At 38.2% G+C, this 22,049-nt stretch overlaps 1 protein-coding gene across 6 annotated transcripts in view; it reads right to left on the bottom strand.

Moving 5' to 3' along the window:
* The window catches only part of NCKAP5 (NCK associated protein 5), a 977,998-nt gene that overhangs the window by 565,452 nt on the left and 390,497 nt on the right, over positions 1-22,049 (bottom strand). Inside the window, exon 1 of one of the 6 annotated variants that reach the window (XM_050750932.1) lies at positions 5,188-6,393. The exons of the other annotated variants lie outside the window; for them this stretch is intronic. The gene's annotated coding sequence lies outside the window, so the exon portion shown is untranslated. Of the gene's footprint in view, positions 1-5,187; positions 6,394-22,049 lie in introns of those variants that run through there. 6 annotated transcript variants of the gene reach the window in all.

Below are 22,049 nucleotides of genomic sequence, written 5' to 3'. Positions count from 1 at the left end.
AGGCCGAGGCGGGTGGATCACCTGAGATCAGGAGTTTGAGACACGCCTGACCAACATGGAGAAACCCTGTCACTAATAAAAATACAAAATTATCCGGGCATGGTGGTGGGTACCTGTAATCCCAGCTACTTGGGAGGCTGAGGCAGGAGAATCACTTGAACCCAGGACGCAGAGGTTGCAGTGAGCCGAGATTATGCCATTGCACTCCAGCCTGGGCAACAAAAGTAAAACTCCATCTCAAAAAACAAAACAATACAAACTACAAAATACAAAAAAATGGTGGCCTGTACCTTGGTCCCACTTACTCTACAGGCTGAGGCTAGAAGACTGCTTGAGCTGGGAAGCGGAGGCTACAGTGAGCCAAGATCACATCACTGCACTTCAACCTGGCTGACAAATCAAGACCATGTCTCAGATTAAAAATGAATAAACAAACAAACAAATAAATAAATAAAGCTGTGATATGTCTTATGGACAACATGTGTGTGTTAGGTAAGCTTCAGGTATGAGTCATAGTGCTGTCGGCTATGAGTTCGATGCTGATGAATCGACAATATATATTAAAAAGGAGTATTTAAGCAGAAACATACATCAAACACACATAAGATCATAAGATTATGCACTGATCAGCTAAAAAACCAGAGCCAGAGGCTCACAGGCATCTAACCCTGTATTTTCCTTAGGAGCAATGGTTCAGTGTTTAAGGTGACTTCATAAAACATAACTACTATGAATAAATGAACTCAGTATACATGCCCTACCGGTTGTTTTTAGGTTCTGAAAAAATATATAGGTTAATGACCTGTGAAGTGACCAGCATAATTAGGAACTCAAGGGATTTTACTTACCTATAAGTAAAAGGACTGTTCTCTTAGATGTCTGACAAACACCACAATTAAAAATATCAAACTGAGATCCAGTATATTTCATAGAAGATGATAGGAAAAATGAAATTTCATTTGAATGTATCATTTAAGTCAATACATTAGAAGTGGAAACATTAAGATATAATTTAAAATCCATCAAAAGACATTTGGTTTCTAAATCAGGTTAACATTTTTAGACAATATGCTATCAACTCTACTAATTAGAAAATCACAGCCTTTTATTCATAAGCTTTCAAGTAAATCCAATTAAAATGGCAGTTCAAGCTTGGGAATATCAGTCACAGGTCTATTACCTCTATAGGTTTCAATTATGAAGCTGTCCCAAAAGTAGCAAACACAGGGTTTCAACTTGAAGTCCACATAAGAGTAGAAACTCACCAAGAAATGCTCCTATTGGCTGAATCTAGAAAATTTACTTTAGGAAACATCAGTGCATTGCTTTAAAAAAAAAAAAAAAAAAAAGCTGTACTTTGATACCTCAATTAATTATGACAAATTATTATATTCCTAAGCAGAGATAGATCTATTTTTAAATTTTGTGTACAAGTATAACAAAGTAAACCCTTGCTTGATAGAGTTAAGACTTCTTTAATTCAGATCTCATTAATTCAGAATCAAGAGCCTAGACAGATACTTCTTTATTCTATGAAAATATAAAAATAAAAGGATAACAAAAGAATAAGTGACATTTAAAAAGGCTAAAGTTTTAGAACATTGCATTAAGAACTGAAGAAAAAAACTGTAAGACTTTGAAAGCATCCATTTACATCTGACTTATTTATTTATTCATTCAATATTCATTAATTCCACACACACTTATTGAGTTCTGCTCTGGGCCAGCCATCAGAAATCCCCAGGAGAATCAGATACAGAAACAACCTTTCTGAAGCTCACAGTCTAGTAGGTGAGACACACATGTAAACAAATGTACTGCATGGTGATAAAGACAATTGAAGATGTAACTGCAAAGAAAAATGTTACTTAGCAGAGGCCGCTGCTTTGAAAGTAACCCTTTAAAAGATGTCTCACCTCAACATTGAAGACTCCTCCTTGCGGGGGGGACGCTTTATTAACTCAGCTCTATTTAACAGGAAAACTGCAAACTTTATGCAGCTACAATTCTCTGGAGGTAGGAGGGAAACCTCATGCACTCAGACTGGTTTGTACCAGCACCTCTCCCCTTCATTCTCAAGTCACTTCTGTCATCCCAACCTCAACTAATGGAAAGTAACCAAGTTAACCAGAAGGTGAAGGCATGGGTCCTGCACGAGGTGTTTCTGGTTTTTAGAAGCATGGGAAGGAGAGCTCCACCAACTGTGGCCAGTGAAAACTCATCATTTGCTCTCATGCAAAAGAGAGCACAGTTTCTGCTATCTTGAGGTTAACTGGCTTAGGCAAGTGATGGAAAGTTTACTCACTTTAGTTTTTCTCAAAAAAGTGACACTTTAATTATATGAACACCTATTTTATCCTCTCTTACCTCCCCCTCCACTTATAATACAATATATCTGTGATTCTGCGCCTTTTCCCAGGTTTAGGATCTGAGTGGCTCACGTGCTTGAAGCTCCTGGAGCGAAAAAGAATCCACGGATAGAATTCAATCCCCCATGTGGGCCATGGCCAAGGCAGTGGCTTCAAACCCAGCCTTTGGTAAACTCTCTGGTGGTATCACTGCCAGAGCCTCCAGATGGCCACAAGACCCCAGAGCCTATAGCATTCTCTCTATGACTAACTGTAGAAGGCTGTCAGTCTTGTGGATGAGAAAGAAGCTCCTTCATGAAATGGCTTGTCTCCCTGTTAGAAAGAAGACAGAGGCACTGTTGTTTTTGCTTATTTTTTCTCATTCAGTCAGTACCATCCAGTTCTTACTTACACTTGTCTAGTCTCTCCTAAACGACTTCTGGAAAAGACTCCAAAATCTTTTTAAGCAGTCCCAACCAGGTACACTCCAGAGCAAAGCATTCTTCATTTATAAATGAAAGGGCTCGGCAGTAACTTCTAGCCTTATCTCATTCTCCTCTAGACAAGGAGGTTCCATGAAGACATGTTCCACAGGTAGGTTTTAAAAAAGCATTTCAAGTATCAGGGGCCAAGGTCCTGCTTCCATTTCCTCTACCACAGAACTGTTTAGTCTTACAACCTGTCTGGTCTCAGTTTTCTCATTACAAAGCAAGAGGAATGAATGAAAGAGGGTCTGTAAAATCCCCTTCCAATTCTCTCAGTCTGTACGTTACCTAGGAATACATCTTCCATTCCAGGTTAATAGTGAACCCCAATTCCTTTATGAGGTCCTTATGTTATACATACAATCCCTAATGTTAAAACATGATTTAAAATACTATTGTACAGTCAATCATGTTGGATTCCCATAAATATGGACTTCTCATACTTGCCAATCAAATTAATTAGCCAAACTCATTTATCAAAATCCATTTAATACATTATGTGCTGGCATCTTCTAAAATATGATCACTTATTGTGTTTACTAGAAAGAATTTTTAACGAGCAGCTGCCTCAAAATTAATTAATGTATAAAGATTACACTGTAAAGTTACAAGCCAAATCCCACTAATACAATTTCAGTGAACAGCTCAGACTGCAAAATACAGCAAACTCCAACTGCTAGCCCATTTATTTAGAGAAGTATGTGAATCAACAAATTTACAAGAACATGAAACAAATAGTTACGATATTCATGTAGATTTTGAGTACTATATTCCATGAAATAGCACAACATGGAATTCTAGCAAATCAAGGAAACTCTGTTGGTATCTCATTTCTTCCTGTATACTCTATACAGGAAGTAGAAATACTTTTCTGTTATAGAACTAGACTATAGGAAAATCAAGGTATTTGACTGTACCAGTTAGATTCTGATTTTTTCTATTCTCTAAAAAATCTCAGACCAAAGAATTATTTTATAGCCCATTAACTGATTTCCTTCAAATCCTGCTACCTTTTATTTATACCCTGTTTCTGTGCCAAATTATAAAGAGTTTTTGAAGGAAACTAAAGTAAGTTAAATAAAACTGAAACACTGCTTTGCCAACATTTTTAAAAAATCAAAGTCAGGTGTAATTAAAATGATTATACAGCTTGCTAGAACTTGTTCCATTTTTAAGAACAAATGTTCAGACTTACCTAGGGGATGTTTCCATCTGCTTCTCTCAGTTTGGTTTCCATGCTTTAGCTTTAATTATTATATGTAGGCAAACTACCAATGTCTGACTATCTAAATAAATAACCCTGGCCTTATTTTTTTTTCAAATAACCCTTCCCAAAACTGAAATCACTTTCTCAAATCATATTTTAACAGCTAGTCTTACATTAGCCAGAAAGGAGACCTCACCATCACAATTTGGAGAAAATACACACCTCATTATTGAAAAACACCGCCTAGAGTTGTGCATTCCAGAGTTACGAACTTAGCCACCATGCAGATAGAATACCTACTCTCCTAAAGCCTAAAATCTAAAATTAATGTGAAGGTGCATTCTAAGAAATGGTAAACAATAAAGATAATTAAATAGTAAGATAAAACCATTAAACAGATACGCAGTGGCCAATATACAACAATTGGAGATCAAAATATATGCATTTCTGGCTTAGTGAGTTAGTGACTTCGAACAGTACAAGAGTGACATGGAATCACAGAAGTGACAAAACTTGGCCACAACAAAGCCCTGATGAAAAGCAAATGCTCCAATACAGTGTCCATACACTTCATCCTTGCATGCCCATCTCTGATGCCCCCCAAAGTAGCTGCATAACTGATTTATTTTTCATCCAGATGGCTGGCGTCCTGTACAGACTTACAATGCTGACTGTGTCTTGGCGATGCTTATTCAGTGAGTCTTGAAAGCCATTATTCACTAATTTCATGTGGAAATGAAATTTCAGCCTCCCATTGTGTACAAATAACTTGGGTACTTCCACCACATACAAAAAGTGCTTTTTGCCAGGCAGGAGAGGATGGCTGGAATGCAAAACCCTTCCTGCGTGCCTCCCTGGCCCAGACCCAAGCTGGCATATGGCAGTTCCACCAACCACCTCCATATAGAACACTAGGTGAATGCTTTAAGCAAGCCCTAATAATGTGATTTACAAAGCACTCACTGGATGGCTGTCTTCTGCCTCTGTTTTCATTCAGGGTAGGAGATTAATCTTATTTCATGAAAAGCATTTTACTACATTCTGTTCCTTGCATTCACCCGCCTCCCTACATCTTTCTTAAAAGAAAAACTATTTCGCTAAAATTCTGTATATCTAAAAAGAATCATGAGTTTCCAAGTTTTCTTACCTTACAATGTTCTTATTCTAGAATTTAATCCTCGACATAGGATTTACTTTCTGTTTCAAGTCTGTGACTAGCAGGCAAAGAAAATTGGTCTTAGAGCAAGCTAAACGTTTTAGTTAAATTCATGTGCTTTGAATGAAACATTCCCACGCTGTGCTTATAAACAACTATTGATATTTTCTGTAACTTCATTCCAGAAATTGTTTGCTTTTAAATGTCAGAGAGCGCTCTTCCTCACCCTATTTTGGGTTTTATTTCAGTCAGCAGTGTTGCTCATCAGTAATACATACAAATTCCTATGTAGAGACACGCTCACATCACATGCTGGAGCTGAGGAGCTCAAAGTATTTTACAAACATTATCAAAATCACTCATGACTTCCAGCTCTGGAATCTGACTTCTGGATCTGTCTCAGAAGACTTATTTACATCATCTTTGCAAAATATAATTTGTATTTATAAACACAGGCATTTATCTAGTGCTCAGCAGTGAACACAAATCATAGCCCTGGCACTGACATCCGTTTCCAACTGTGGTTCCAGCTGAACTTCCCAGAGATGTAAGATACGACTGTCTATGGTAACCTTCCTCCTTTGATTCTGAGGAGTAAATGGCATTTCCTCTCCTCTCCTCCTTTCATCTACTCTGCCACATAACTCTCTGTTCCTCACCAGTGGTATCTGCAAGGGACAAGCCCTCCTTCTTTCACATACCCCCAGGAATGTGGTTTGTCCATTAAGCCTTCTCCGGGCTTGTCTCTCAGATAAATGAATTTCAGAATGAGATGGGTGATATGCATGTAGGGATATTTCAGATATTAAAAGTAAAAATGGCCAGGTGAACTGGCTCACACCTGTAACCCCAGCACTTTGGGAGGCTGAGGCAGTCGGATCATGAGGTAAGGAGTTAGAGACCAGCCTGGCCAACATGGTGAAACCCTACCCTGTCTCTACTAAAAATACAAAAATTAGCTGGGCGTGGTGGTGGATGCCTGTAATCCCAGCTACCCAAGAGGGTAAGGCAGGATAATTGTTTGAACCCAGGAGGCTGAAATTGCAGTGAGCTGAGATCGCGCCTTTGCACTCCAGCCTGGGCAACAAGAGTGAAACTCTTGTCTCAAAAAAAAAAAAAGCAAAAATGACCAAGGCAAAATAGCTCCACCTCTGTTCTGAATTACACATCCACCTTCTGAAGGTAACCAATGCTGTCAGAATCCAGCTTGCTAAATACTCTGTTTTCCTTTTTTTTAAAAAAAAAAAAAACAAAACAAAACTGATAGAACATATACAAAAATCAACATTATCTTATCCTGGAATCACATTCTACTATAATGAAAGAGTGACAGCCTTGCCTCAAGAAAAGTAAAAGCAAGAAAGTGGCTCTAGCATGGAGGTGATACCCAGATACAAACAGGGCTGGTTCCAGAATTTCTAAGTGGGCTTCAGAGAAACAATCTGATCGGAACTAGGAGGCAACCTATTGGTCTTGAAGTTGCATTTGTAGAACCAGATGACCCTTCTTACTTGGACTGTGGGTTTACTAAGAGTGTTGGAGTGGGTAGCTAATGGAGATTCTACCTTCAACCATGTTAGTGAAAACTGTGTTACAGCCCTGGAAATAATACTGCTACTGCATGCAATATCATCAGCCAGATCTTTCTTAGAAGTCAGCTTCAATCTATCGACTTTAAAAGAAATACAAATGAATGAGAAAACGCTTTTGAAAAACAACGAAGACACTCAAGGATGCATAAATGTAAACTGACAAACATGTAAACAATAAAGCAAAAGTGAATGTCTATTTCTCCTCCTCTCATATCTTGCAGGTCATTACTGGGAAATTTTTTTATAGTAGGCCTACATGATACAGTACTTTGTACAAAAGATCAGAGCATGATTAGCTCAAGTATCAGATGACCATAAACCTGGAGTTACATAATATACCCCCATGTGCAGTTTATGTCCCAAAATAGAAAGAAAGACTTTGTCATAATCATGTTTCTTTCACATTTTAAGTGTTTGGTGTTTTTGACTAACCATATTATGCTGCAAAATCAGAAGTAATCACTTTAAGGGTCCTTTGAGAAATCCTTCTTCATACCTATATTTTTTTAAAAAAAGGTTAAGAGCAACAAATCCTGGATTCTTCCATAATTTATGTGCAACCCCCAGTTTTTAAATCAAGAAATAGAGTTTAAATTGGCAGGAGGGGGAGTTGCCCAACAAAGTTATACCTAGAGAGAACCTTTCCTGTAAATCCTTTTTGAACAAATAAGTGGTTCTAATCAAATTGTGACTATATGATGAGATTCTCACAACAAAGGAAGTCTACTCTCCTAGGAGACACTAGATTGAATGAAGCATTTCATAGCATTTCATCTATGGAAGAACTAGCCTCTCTCCTGAAAAATACTTGCTTTGGTATCTACCATAAAGCAGTAAGGCAGTAAAGGAGAAAATGCTGTGACAGTGTTTTCTTTTGATTCAGTCCAGTAGCTATGGAAACTATCTTTTAAATGCCAATTGGTCCTCTTCCCTGCAACCACATAAAATAAAACCATTTCTTACCCTCAAGGATTCCATGGCTGGAAGCTTCATTTTTCAACATGTTCAACTTATCTAAGCCCTCTCCAGCTTTTGCTCAGTATTTGCGAGCTGAAGCTATCATATTTGATTGATACTATGGATTTAAATTAGAAAACACATGAATGTATTTCTAACTAAGGCTGCGAGGAGTAATAATGCCCAAACCACAAGTAAACATTTGTTAAACCTGCTTGATGTGCTCCAAGAAAAACAATGTTTGCTTCTTTCTCTTTCCCTGTATCGCTTCTTCTAGGTAAAACTGCATGTAATTTCCATCACTTCTAACGTCACCAGCCCATGTGTTTTTCTTTTCAGTGCTTGTGCATACACCATAGGCCACAAGCTGCAATTCAGGGTCAAGAGTTTCCATCTATTTACAAAACTAAAAATTTAAGATTTTTCTTTTGTGGTTCCCTCAATAGAAAAATGGTAGACAAGTTAAAATATAAACTGATACTAGGGTCTGTCTTTCTTTCTGCATGGATTTCAATCATATCCCATTCGAAATCGAATAACCTCCAGAGCTCTATTTCTAGATTTATTCATTGTTTAATTTTTTGAGATCTGTCATTTTTATTTCCTTAACTATACTTAAACTTTTCTTTCAGTAAACAAATACGATAAAGATGGATATTCTTTGTGTTCAGCTTCCTACTTCAATATCACCTTAGTTCATCATCCTTATTGTCAAATCCCCTTGTAATCTCTCTCTTTATAAGACCTTCCCTAAAATTTTGAAATTTGCAAATTCAAAATAAAACAAACTGTTACGTTCTAACATGCATTAACTTTTCTCACCGATTTTTTTCAGTGTCGCTTTTCTCTGTAACCTCCAATCTGTCTCATACAATTTATTGGCAGCATACTATTTATATAACCCTATTTTATGCACAGTTAGCATGAATCTTACAAAATTAAGGATTATAATACCCAAGACAACCTTAAAGAAGGGCAATAGAGTCACAGGACTTAACCACACCTTAAGAAATGCCATAAAGGTATAGAATTAAGACAGTGTGCTTGAAGCAAAATATATATATATTAAAAAAAAAACAGGCCCATGGGACGAAATGAGGAGCTAGAAACAGACTCACAGTTAAGACAGTCACTTGATATACAACCAGAGTGACAAGGACAGTATGGGAAAAGTCTTTCCACTATATGATTCTGGGTCAATTGGACACCGATAGGAAGGAAAGGAACTCTTAATCTTTAATTCACACCACAAACCAAAATCAATTCCTGAGGGTCTGCAAATATAAGAGAGAAGATAACAAAGCTTCTGTAAAAAATAAAACAAGAACTTAAGAACGTATCTTGACGACTTTGGAAGAAGCAAAGGTTTCTTAACACACAGCAAGTACTAAGCATAAAGGACTTTATTAATTTTAATAAATCTATAAAGGGAAAATGTATTTGCAATATCTATACCCAGTTAAAGACTTAAAAATACCAAGTGTCTGTAGGCAAATATGTGGAGAAAACAGAACTCTCTTCCACTGTTGGTGGGAGTGCAAACTGGTACAAACACTTTGGGGAACTCATGGAACACACGCATACCCAAGAGCCAACAAAATACTCACCAAAAATACGTACAAGCCTGTTCATAGCAGCATATTACACAGAAGACCCCAGACCAGGACGTACCCGATTGTCCATCAACAATTAACTACATCAATAAACCATGCTATATTCATGTAATGAAATGCTGCCCCGTAAGTAGAATGAAGTGTTTACAACTACTTGCAATGATATAGGTAAATGTCACAACTATAATATCGAATGAAGAAACAGCCAGAAAAAAAACAAAACATAAGTATTGAATGATTCTATTCGTATAGAGGTCAAATATGGGAAAAACCAATTTATGGTAACAGAAATCAGGATAGTATTTGTGCGTGACAAACAGGGTGTGCAGTGAATTCTTGGATTCTTTTTCTTGACATGGGTGCTAATTACATGAGTGTTTTCAGTTTGTGAAAAACCAATATACTAACACTCGATTTGTGTGATCTTCCATGTGTATGTTACACTTCAAGAAATGGTTTAAAAAATTAAAGGCACAATCCCTATTTTCAATGAACATACAACTAAATTTTGAAATCAGAAACATAGAGGAAACACAGGAGAATGTTAACAGGCAAGAGGCCACAATTAGTTTCAATCAGCACATATTCAGCAAATTCCTATGCTTGTGGCCAATATTTTAGGAGTCATGGAAACATTTATAAACACTGAAAAAATTCCCCCTGCTCTCCAGGAGTTTATAACTCAGAGCAAAACAGGATTTTTTTTTTAAATTTGCTCAGGAAAAAAAAAAAAAAAAAAAAAAGGAGGTGGGGAGAGTCATAGCAGACACTAAACGATTATAATGCTAGGGCAGTCAACTAGCATATGTTGCAACAGCTGTGCTGTGGGGATTGAGAAAGAATCATGGTTGGGGTCTGAAATTATCAAGAAAGGCCTCATGGAAGAGACGAACGTGACTGTGGAGTGGAAACACGCATAGCATCTGAATTCACAGTGTGAGGACCCAGCAATAGGACTGATTCCAGGGAGGGAGGCTATAGGGGCAAAATAAATAGTAACTAAGTAGATGGAGCTTTCCTGGTGAGGTAGGTAAAGAGGAGTCACTGGGGAAGAAAACACTGAAAATCAAACTGTATTCTAATGGGGAAAAAAAAAAATCACTGTCTATCCTCAAATGGAGCAATGACCAGAAAAAAGCTTGTTAAAAATATGTATCCCTTTAACAATACTGCTTGTCTCTGGAAACTTTTTCAAACTGTAGGTCACAGTAAATTAGCAAGGGGTAAAATCGCTATAATATACCATAACCCATTTTCCCTAAAAGTGAAATAGAAAAAAAGCAGAAAACACCACAATGCACTACACAGATGCTTAGCAAGAATGTACATATTCCAGCTGATGCTGCCGCCGATTGCTGGAATCGGTGGGTAAGACATGGTGTGGGCAATGTAAGGAATACATACAAAGGCTACCTCATCCAGCTTCATTTTGGGAAATAGCATTGTTGTTTGAAATTTCTGTTTTTGTGATTTGTATGTGTGTGTGTGCATGTGTGTGTGTGTGTGTGTGTGTGCATGTATATGTGTACTGCCTTGAAATTAAAATGTATTTTCTTACTGTGGCTTCCAGTCAAGAAAGTCTGAAAAATATTCCTCCAGAAGTGGATTTCTGCAAAATTCATTTGAACGAGGAGTCTGTGCCCAAATAACGTTAAATGAGGAGATGCAGAATAAATGAATGAGCAAACAGGTAGCGTTAAAAGTCTACATTAAGACATTTAGACCCTCTCCAGGTTGTGCTTAAGCCTTAGGATTATTTACTCCTCCTTGGATTCCCTGTATCCCAGAAGTTACTCAATCCAGCACTCCTTTCAATAACATTAAATGAGGCTGGAATTTAACCATTGCCTAAATCCAATTCTTCCTGCCTGCCTGATCTATCTAGCACGTTGTGAGGCCTTGCGAATAGAATCATTTATATCACACGTACTATTTAAATTAATGTTAATTTGTATTTTTAAACTCTGTTCCATTTATAAACACCTAATACACAGAGCCCTGCTTAAAAAGGATCAAATAACTGGCAATTTGGGGCAGAACTGTGAGATGTCTTTAGTTTAAATTTTCTTGATATTTGTCATGTTTCTTTCTGATTTTCAACATCCAAATCTAGCTTCAGGGAGGCTAATGGCTGTTTTATGACAGTCTCATTAATGACGTTGTTATAAAAACTGTGAGAAGGATTAAAATAATTTTTTTACATAAAGTGATTTGATTCTATGTTAATTTCCTACCCCCTTAAAATTTTACAGCATTCAATTAAAATCACATAAGAATTTCCCAACCCTTTCAAATTTTACAGCATTAAATTAAAATCCCATAAGTAGCCTCCATCTATGTTTCCGCCCCCATCACTTTAAATTAAAAGGGAAATTCACTAGAAACCGAAGGTCTCACGCTGTTGAAAGCATTCCAATCAGCCACACGAAGCATTTATTGTGGGACAACATCCATGAATAATTAAAGACCCACTTAAAAATATGAATATGTTTTCTTTATAGAAGCTTATCCCAGGAGCAGAGAAGGCCTTCATTCATTCTGAAACCTAGCAAGCCGGAAGTAGGCAGCATGAAATCTCTCAAGTGTATATTCACTTCCTGTTCTGCATAGGTCAGCCTTTCTCCATGCTCCATAGTTTTGCAATTTCTCCCTTCCACATCCTATTTTCTACTGCGGCTACTTCAAGTCATGTTTGTTTCATGTTACTTGTTCCAGATTTACTCTAAAGTATTTTCAAATGTGACTATACTAGGAAAAGGGAATTGGAAATTGTAAAGTCCTGTGAGGGATTGGCAGTCTCCCTGCAAATGAGGTCACATGTGGACCAGTCACATTACTGATGAAGTGTTCAAAGCAACTAAGAAATTTGTCCCAAAAATCTGCATTAATATTCTGGAGAAACTGTTCCTTATTACTTAGGAAGGAAGTTGGCTGCATGCTAAAAGGGAAAACTAGAAATTGTCCATATCAGCTGGTCACACAACTTTCATTGATTTCATTACAGCCCCTGGGAGAAGGTGGTGGAATTATAAAGCTACTTTGACAAAGTGTGGTGAGTGATCTGCACTGCCTTTGTTTGGGACTATTTATCCCTAAATCTACACCCCACGCCACAGAAGTTAGGCATCTTCCACTTCGTGCCCTATGCTACTCAGAAAGCATTTCTTTTCTTCTACCTTATCCTCAAACAAAACCACTCAGAGTTCCCTCACAAGGCCATCTGTTATTTTTAGATGGAGATCCTGGGCATGTCCCCTGGGCTCCTCTCCCATGCCCTTCCTCTGCAGTGTGCAATAAACAGGGCAGGGAACATAACATGTGAGACGATTTCAGAGGAGGGCCTTTGGTTCACTGGGAAAAAGGCAGCATTGGTGCCAGGACCCTGGTTTCTAGTCCAAATTCTGAGGTCAACTGGCCATGTATCCTTGCTCAACCCATCTGAACTTTCCTAGGTCTTAGTTTCCTCGTTTATAAAATATAGGGACAAGACTAGACAATGTTGAGCTGCACTGCCTTTTAAATTCTCTTCTGTGTAGAGTTGGATCATTCATGGGTTTTATAGGGAGATCCTTGACTCAGACTGATCCAACCCAGAGCACATGTCTAACCCTTGACTGCTCTAGTTCATTCCCCAATCAGGTCAACAGACCCAACCCTGATCCTTGGAAAAGTCAATTCCTTCCTTCCTTCCTTCCTAAGTTCTAATTTATCACTTCTCTATCCTGAGAGAAATCATCCTCTCCTCACTACTCAGTTTTAAACTGGCGGTATCCCTGAACATTTCTTTGTATCTTACTTTCAAATTTGGTTTTCTTGCTCAGAGTCTGCCAGAGAGATGCCTCTAAATTCATTTAACCTGGACTGTGTCTTCCCCTTTAGCCATTTCCCTCCCCCATCCCACAAACTGAATCACTCCCACTTATATCCCTGCCCCTCCCACCCAGTAGGTCTGCATTCTTATCCAGAACCTTTGAATGAATTACCTTACATGGTAAAAAGGAATTTTGCAGGTGTAATTAAGTTAAAAATCTTGAGATGGGGAAGTTAATCCTGGATTTTTTGGGTGGGCTCAATGTAATTAACAAGGGTCCTCATGAAAGGAACTCTGAAGAGTCAAAGCCTTAGAAAGAGATGTGAGGATGGATGTAGGGGTCAAAGTGATACCCCTGCCAGAGTCCAGAAACCAAGGAATGTGAACAGCCATTAGAAAGTGGGGAAGGTTACATTCTCCCCAAGAACCTCCAAAATGAATACAGCCTTGCCAACAGCTTGATTTTAGCACTTTTGACTCCCAGAACTATCAGATAATACATTTCTTTTGTCTCAAAGCCATTAAGTTTGTGGCAAATTATTATAGCAGCAACAGGAAACTAATACACTTTCTCTCAGATTGTTCTAGGTACCACCAACTTCAGGCTGACTTGACGTTAGCCACCCTTCCTCCCTTGCTCCTTCAAAGTAAATGTTGATTGAGGATCTCCTATGTGCCAGCTCTGTGATGGGTTCTGAACAATAGACAACACAGATTCAAGCTCTATGTCTACGAAGTCGACAATCTGACAATAAATTCTGACTTGAAACCAATAACTACAAATATAATGAGATTTACAAAGGAAGCACATACACCCAAGGGAACACAAGGTGGGGTGGTTTGGGAAGGGCCCTGACCTGGTCTTTAGAGGAAGGAGGTTGAAGCTAAGATTTGAAAGATGAGGTGGCAGTAGCCTGGAGAAAGGACTCAAGGCAGCTAGCAATGTGCTTCTAAAGCAACGTAAAGAAGGCATGTGAAGAAAGAAGCCAGAAAAGGCAGAACATGTAAAGCCACCACCAAGGGTTTTATTATCATCATCATCATCATCATCATCATTATTTTACTGCAACCTAAGAAGAGAGGTTTTAAACAGAGGAATGACAGGAAATCTGAAAACATCAGGATCCTGAGACAACATCAGGGAAGGAATGTCAGAGCACGAGGAAAAACAATGGGTCCAAGCCTTTCAGGTTCTGATTCAATGAAAAGATATTCCCCAAGAGTGAATGCCTATTAATTCACAGCTATGGGATCAACCTTTATCACCTTGACCTAAGGGTGAGGCAGTCAGGGAGCAGCCCAGGTCTAGGTGAGCAGGGCCGGCAGCGTGGATGATCTGCTTCACCACTGGACATTTCCTATGGGTTACAGCCCTGGACAGCTCAGCCCTCTGCCTTACCCTGGGCACCCATCACCAGCCTAGGGTATGTAAGAGAGTGTGCAGGTGTGGTTCCTGACATCATGTGGAGGGCCAGCCGAGGGCGGGGCCACCTGCTTCTGAGGCAGGCTCTGCCCTCCTTAGGATCTCACTGCCTGCTATTTCCTCAGTGGAAACAGGTTCTAAATTGAAAACAGGTTCTCTCGGAATTTTTAAAAAGCATTTAAAGAAAATATAGCTGGGGCAGTGGCTCATGCCTGTAATCCTGACAATTTGGGAAGCCAAGAAGGGAGGATCACTTGAGGCCAGGAGCTTGAGACCAGCCTGGACAACATAGCGAGACTCCATCTCTACAAAAAAATTAGTTGTCCAAGATGGCACAAACCTGTAGTCTCAGCTACTTGGGAGGCTGAGGTAGCAAGATGGCTTGAGCCCAGGAGGTTGAGGCTACAGTGAGCCTTGATCATGACACAGTACTCCAGCCTGGGTGACAGGGTGAGACCCTGTCTCAAACAAACAAACAAACAAACAAAAACAAGAAAAGAAAAGGAAAATAAAATATACTTTCCTTTTAAAAGTGAAAGAAAATATATGGCCCTGCATATCTCAAAGTTTGGTATCCATGGATTCATCCAACCATACACTGAAAATATTCTTTAAAAATAAAAAAAAAAAAACAGCAAAATAGTAATAAGGAAATACAAAGAAAAAATACAGTGTAACAACTGTTTACACAGCATTTACATTGTTTTAGGTATTATAAATAATCCAGGGATAACTTAAAGTGTACAAGAGGATGTGTGTAGGTTATATGCAAATCCTATGTGGTTTGCTATCAGGGACTTGAGAATCCATGGATTTTGGTACTGGTGAAAGGTCCCGGAACCAATCCCCTGAGCACATTGAGAGATGCCTGTATCTGCTGCTAGCCACATACAGAGGAGTGGAAAAGAAAACAGACAAACATTTTTTTGACCCAGACCCTAAAACTGCCATTGAGCTCCCGCAAAGATAGGCCAAGCCTTGCATGAATTTGCTGGTCCTTATTTGGCCACATGGCTTTGACTTCATTGGGCACAGGAGTGTTAAGGAGGATAATAACATTAAACACAGCATTTAGCACATAGCAGATGCCATAGCAATAAATGATATAAAATCATTTATTATTGACTCTGCAAGGCACTCTATCAAACTGTAACCTAAAGCAGAGATTTGCTATGCAATAATAGTTCTTATTTAATAGATGTGAAGATGAGAAAAGCCATCATTCACTACTATGAAATATATGCATGTAACAAAATTATACTCGCATCCCATAAATTCATACAAATAAAAAGAAAAAGAAAATACAAGTGAAATCAGTGTACAGACTATAAAGAAACATGAACTCAACATTTATCTTAAAAAGCATATTCCTTTTAATAGCAATGAAGACCAGACTGGTCTTCATTGACTGATCTAAATGCATGTTTCTGTCCCAGGAGTAATCAACTGCATTTTGTTTATTGGAGTGGTTCTTTGAAATTGAGGCTGGAGGCTCTGAAACTATGAGAAAGACTCTCCTAATGTTCAGTCACAATCATAACCCACTAAAATTTTAATTTTAATTTTAATTTCTTTAGGAAAAATAATATTTCACAGACCTTTAGTCCAAGAATTGGAACTGCCTAATGTAAGGGAAAGACAGACTCAGTGAGTTAACAGTGTCCTTCCTATACCGGAAGCATCATTATTCAGAGGATGATGACATTTTCATCCCCACATCTCCTGATTAAACAATCAAGAGAACAGAAGCTTTCAGATGGGAGAGATGCTTAGTATCAATGAGGAGAGAGTTCCTGGCAGTAAAGGTTACTTAGAAGAGCTGGAAAATCACTTTGCCCAGAGGCCCTTAAAAAGAAAGAAATGCATCTGCTCATGTTCGTTTGGATGTAACCATTCCTAGAAGCAGTTGCAGAAAAGAGATGACTTGAACTTCCATTTTCACTGCGGGGCTCTCTTTCTAGTCACAGCCAAGTAGAAAACACAAAAGCACAAGCTCCCAACAATATCACAACTCACAGACATCCTACCATTGGCTGGAGCTGGATCCCCTCAACAGCACAGGGACTGTCAGATCAGACCACAAGAGGTTTTTGCATAAAGCACTGCTGCTGTGAAAGTCCCTTTTAAACTCCAACGGCATATTTCTTCTGCCCTGCCACTGATTTAAACAAAAGAAGGTGCCCTAAGATTTTTCTATGCCTCTAGGGGTATAAGCCCCTATCAGACCAGAGGTTTCTTAGGCCAAAGTCAGGTTGCCCATGGGCACCACCAAAGACAAATGGAGAAAGTTTTCCTCAATGCTAGCCAAAAATAGGGTCTACAAGGGTTCTGAACTTATAGTGCATGATGCCTACACATTTAAATTCATGACTTACTTGCAGCTGGCAGAATTCATTCCAATGTCCAGAATAATGTGCTGAAGCAGCCTTGTACTAAAGCAAGCCACAACCCTTTACTGTTGTCCTTCAGCAGGCAGCCAGCCTCGGTGGGTCTGCAGACAGCAACTTGTGGAACGTGAGGTGAAGACTCTGTCAGTCCCATTCATTCACTTCGCCAGCCCTCTGAGAGAATAATGAATCCTGTGTTCCAGGGTAAAGATGCCAACCTCACCAAGGCTGCCTCTTGCTGAAGTGAATAACCTTAACAGAGTTCCTGCTGGGCAATCAGGCAAGCAATCCCCAACTTTTCCACTTACTGGGAATGATGCAAAGTACACTGAGAATGCCCAGTGCATTTCAAAATATAACTGAGGTTCAGCTCTGTGGCTGAGAAAGCAGATTCCTTAAGAAATTCTGGGAGAGAGGGAAAGAGAATTAATGTGTCTAGAAGATCCACTCTGTGCCAGGCATTCTGCTGGACCTTTACTTAACTTACTTCATCAAACACTGATGATAAGCTTACAAAGAGCTTAAGGCAAGTATTGTTCTTCCTTATTTCATGGAAGAGGCAGTATATCCCACAAACTAAGTAAATGAAGGCTATAGAAGACAGAAGTTAATCACTGGGTTTCACAAAGGTAGAAAGTGGCAGAGCTAGATAAGATTTATGTCCTCTTCTACCGCCCAAGGCTTCCTTTCAATGCCCTCCATGCCTTGGACTCCCTCACCCCCCCGTTTCATCATATTTATCCTTTGAATGGAACCAAGATGGGGAAGCAATATCCCAGTTGTAGAAACTCTGGGGTAGAGCTTGAGTTCTGCCTTTTTCAAGCTAGCTGATATTTTAAAGATCATTTAAACTCCTAGTCTCAGTTTCCTTATATGTAAAATGAAGATGCAGACCAAATGTGTATTTTAGTGAGAAGAAAAGGGAAAATATATGTAAAAGTGCTTTAAAATTATAAATTCAAATGTGAGACAGTATCATCACAAAACCATTGAAGCACCCATGTCCCACCAGCTCCCCTACAATGTGGAGCTCAGAGTAAGAGATAAGGCTGGACTCCAGCATGTTCTTTAAAGAGCAACCAGGATATCTGCCTTTCATCAACTCCAGGAGTAACAAAAATAAGCAGAAATTCACTTGTCTCACTGGCATTGACTCATTCATCACTCCACTGCAAAAGCCTGGGAAACAGGCCCCAAAAATTATAGATGATGATAACTATAGTAGCTGATCTCCAAAGATGGCCCCCAATGACCCCTATCTCCCAATATTCATGACCTGGTGTAATCTCCTTCTACAGCGAAAATAGGTTGGTCCTGTGGCATGCTTTGCTCTATAGAACATGAGAGAAGTGACACAACGCCAGCTCCAGAACTAAGCCTTAGGAAGGTCTAGAAGTTTACACTTTTGCTGTGAACCACCATGTAAGTAGTCTTTGTAGAGAGAGTATGTGGAAAGATCATATGGAGAGAAACAGAGATCCAGCCACCCCAGAGGAGCCCAGCTTTCCATGTCTGATGCTTCCTACCGAAGTAGGAGTGACCCATCTGGGATACTTCAGCAAGGTTGAGCCCTCAGGTGACTGAAGTCCCAGACAACATCATGAGGAGCAGAAAAACCACCCAGCTGAGTCTACTCAACTCTCAGAATTGTGAGAGACAGTACAGTTGATATTGTCTTAAACCCTAAGTCTGGAGATTGTTATTCAGCAACAGATAATAGCAACAAGTAGGAAAAGGTATCATCATTTGATCCTTTACTATGGGGTTCGCCCTTAACATACATAATCTAATTGAATCTGTACTATAATAATATGAGATAGGACACCAATTTCTAGGAGGTTGGGTGAAGTTACATAAGTTATCCTAGGTCAAGATTTGAAACCCAGCTGTGGTTTGTGACTGCAAAGCCCATTCTCTCAATATCCTTGTTATGTTTTTCATAATGTATATCACAGAATTACTGGTCTCTAAAGAGTTGAAGAACTGGGATGAATAAAAAAGAAGCATTACCAATTAAACATTTATTTTAAATAATATAATAAACAATATAAATGGAAGTATTACAGTGAAAAAGAGCTTTCACTTAGGAGCCTGGAACTTGAATTCAACTTCTGACCTAGTCATCAGCTGTGTGAAACTAAACAAGCAATTTGACTATGAAAAAAGTTTTCTTTTATAAAATAATAAAATAACTTCTTAGATTTTTGTGGTTGTCAGAATAAAATACTGGACATAAAGGACTTCTGCAAATAAAAATAAAAGAAAGAAAAAAGGAAAAAAAGTCCTATAGCTATATGAAGAATTGCTGTTGAATTAACTTGAGAGTTCTTCACTTCATAGTTACCACAGAATTTTTCAGTTCCCAACTATTTGTATTTTCCTGCCTCCTTCCAGGATAAATGTTCTTATAAATACTGTTTTGTTTCTAGAGCTTTGGGACACATCACTCTTTTAAAAATGCAAAATAAAATAAACTGAAAGACAACTATTTAATACATCACTTCTTTATTAATATTGTTGGAAGCAAAGCCATGAAAAGCAGCAACCCTGTGGTTTCTAGTGAATAGTGACATTTTCCCACCCTATTGATCCACTCACTTATGTTAGTTTCATTGGGGGGAGGGGTGTAAGTGACAGCTTTGGGGAATGTGTGTACAAATACAGTCCTGACACAGACAAACAGAGGGCTCCTAGTGCGAATGGATACGAAATGAGGTCTACAATAGATAATGGCTGTTCTGTTCAGTGGAATGAGATACGAGATGTCCCATAAAGAAAAACTCTGCCCCTTGGGTGGGCAGTGGCAGCTAACAGTATTAAAATAGCCCTCACCAACCATTGCTTAGAATCCTTGTAGCAGCTTTTATCCTGTTTTGGAAACCAAATGGTATCTCTGGTAGTCTCAGCAATTTATGTAACATTCTGCCATCAGAAGTAAGATCTAGGATCAGAATGAGTATATAAAGCTTACACTATAGAATTAAAAACAAGTGGTTAATTAATGAACAAATTATGTGCAAACTCATAAGTCTGAACTGACAGGGAGTAAGGAACATGCTTTCTCTTAAAGATTTAAAATTTTATTTTTCCAAAGGCCCCAAAGTCTGTATATAGATCTTCTATTATATAAATAAACATTGTGCTCCCTATTTCAAAGTGGAAGGAATGATGGTTAATTAAATGTGGAAAAAAGCAATCTGCTTGATGAAATAATTGGAAATTTTAAGTAAACCAAAGAAATATAATCTGATCTATTTATTTTTGAGTTTTTTCACTTAGTTTGGGCGCAACGGTACTAATCTAACACTAATATGTACAATAATGTATATGCTTATATTTGTGTGATACATTCTCACTTGTTTGACATATTATCATTGAACAAATAGGAACCTTATCCCCTCTATTGAACCCAATTAGATAAAAATAGAAACTACAATGAGGCACCTAGATGAAACCCTTCATTTGAATTAATAACTCCATTAGGAAAGATTGTGACCCCAAAATAACCACTATAGAGTGATTATGGCTCATTTGGCATATCTTTATTCCAATCTTCCCAAATTGCTTCTAATTGTTTTATTATAAATGTTAATAATATATAATATTTACATTTGCATTTTTATCAAATAACATTTAGGAAACTATAAAAATTATCCGAAGTCCACATGTTAAAAAGCAAGGTCAATATTCTCACAAGCATACACAATTTGTAGTTTAAAAAAATAGGTAAATGTAAAATATCTCGAGTGTACTATAACCACCTAATTAGAAAATGAATGTGCCCACATGAACCAGTAGAGACATATCATTATCTCACATTCATTGGTTATCACTCTACAATTAATGGAAGAAATGAACAGTCAATAGTTTAAAACAAAGTGAAAGCTCCTGTCTCAATCCAGCACACTGGAGGCCATTGATTAACATAAATGTGCTCAGGTAAGTGCCCTTTCTGGCTGCAGCCCTCATCCTCTATGTCTTCTCTCCTAGATTCATATAGTAACAGAAGATCATTTAATCTTGGCTAGTCAAACAGTGACAAGAGTTAGATAACGAGGCTGGACACATCATAATTTTCCCTACTTACCCTCTACAGACTATAGGACCTATGGAGTACACACAATCACTACTCACAAAAGAAAAGTGGGAATTTTGCAATTATACGGTGACTTTATCTAACGTAGACAGCCAAACGAAGAATTCAGGAATCAATACGAATTTTTTCAGCTTGAAGTAGTCAACATGTTCAAGGACACTGATATGTCTATGTAGCACAAGTTAATATAATATTAAGATACCAGTGGTCAGAAACCCATCAAGCAAGAGGACAAAGAAACACAACTCAAGGTTTTCAAGGCCATGTGAAGTGCCAACAAGCAATATAACTAGGAACAAAATGGATCCAGATATGTTATGAAATTGCAAACAACAAAAGAGAAAAATATTCAGAAAAATTCACACTAATGACTACAACTAGTTTGAATCATTTGTAAGCTCCCAAACACATGAACAGAATCATAACAGGTGTAAGAATGGAAAGAAGCAAATACAGAGAACAAATGAGCTATTAATTAAGCAGCTAAATGCATTTATATTCATAAATATGTAAGAAAATGAAGAAGCTTATGATAACTAACTACTCTGATAAACAATTCTAGAGAAAAAGAAGCAGGTCTTTTCATTATACAGTATTGCTTTATTCCTCTGCCTTTTTTGTAAATACTGAGAACATTTCTCAAAAATAGAAAATAATCAGGGAGAAAGAAAATCATTATTCTGTGTAATCTCTCATAAATGGCTGAAAGGCCAGATGCTTAACTTTGTGTACATAGGTAAAGGAGAACATGAAGATTGTGAACAAACCTAGAGGCCGATTCTTGGAGACCAGAGAGACAAATGACGGGACCCAACATTATGTGCTAAAATCTTGGCACAGAAATGAATAAACTCAAAAGAGTTGGCAGCAACATCTGTGTGACCTTTACACTGTGACCATTCTCCTTTCGGATAAAGTTCAAGATGAAGAAAACCAGCAAAAGTGCACCGGGGCCACCCAAAGAACCAGATTCC

This window comes from Macaca thibetana, chromosome 12, assembly GCF_024542745.1.
Source record: "Macaca thibetana thibetana isolate TM-01 chromosome 12, ASM2454274v1, whole genome shotgun sequence".
NCBI classification, from domain to species: domain Eukaryota; kingdom Metazoa; phylum Chordata; class Mammalia; order Primates; family Cercopithecidae; genus Macaca; species Macaca thibetana.
This window is presented reverse-complemented; position numbering and strand designations above follow the sequence as displayed.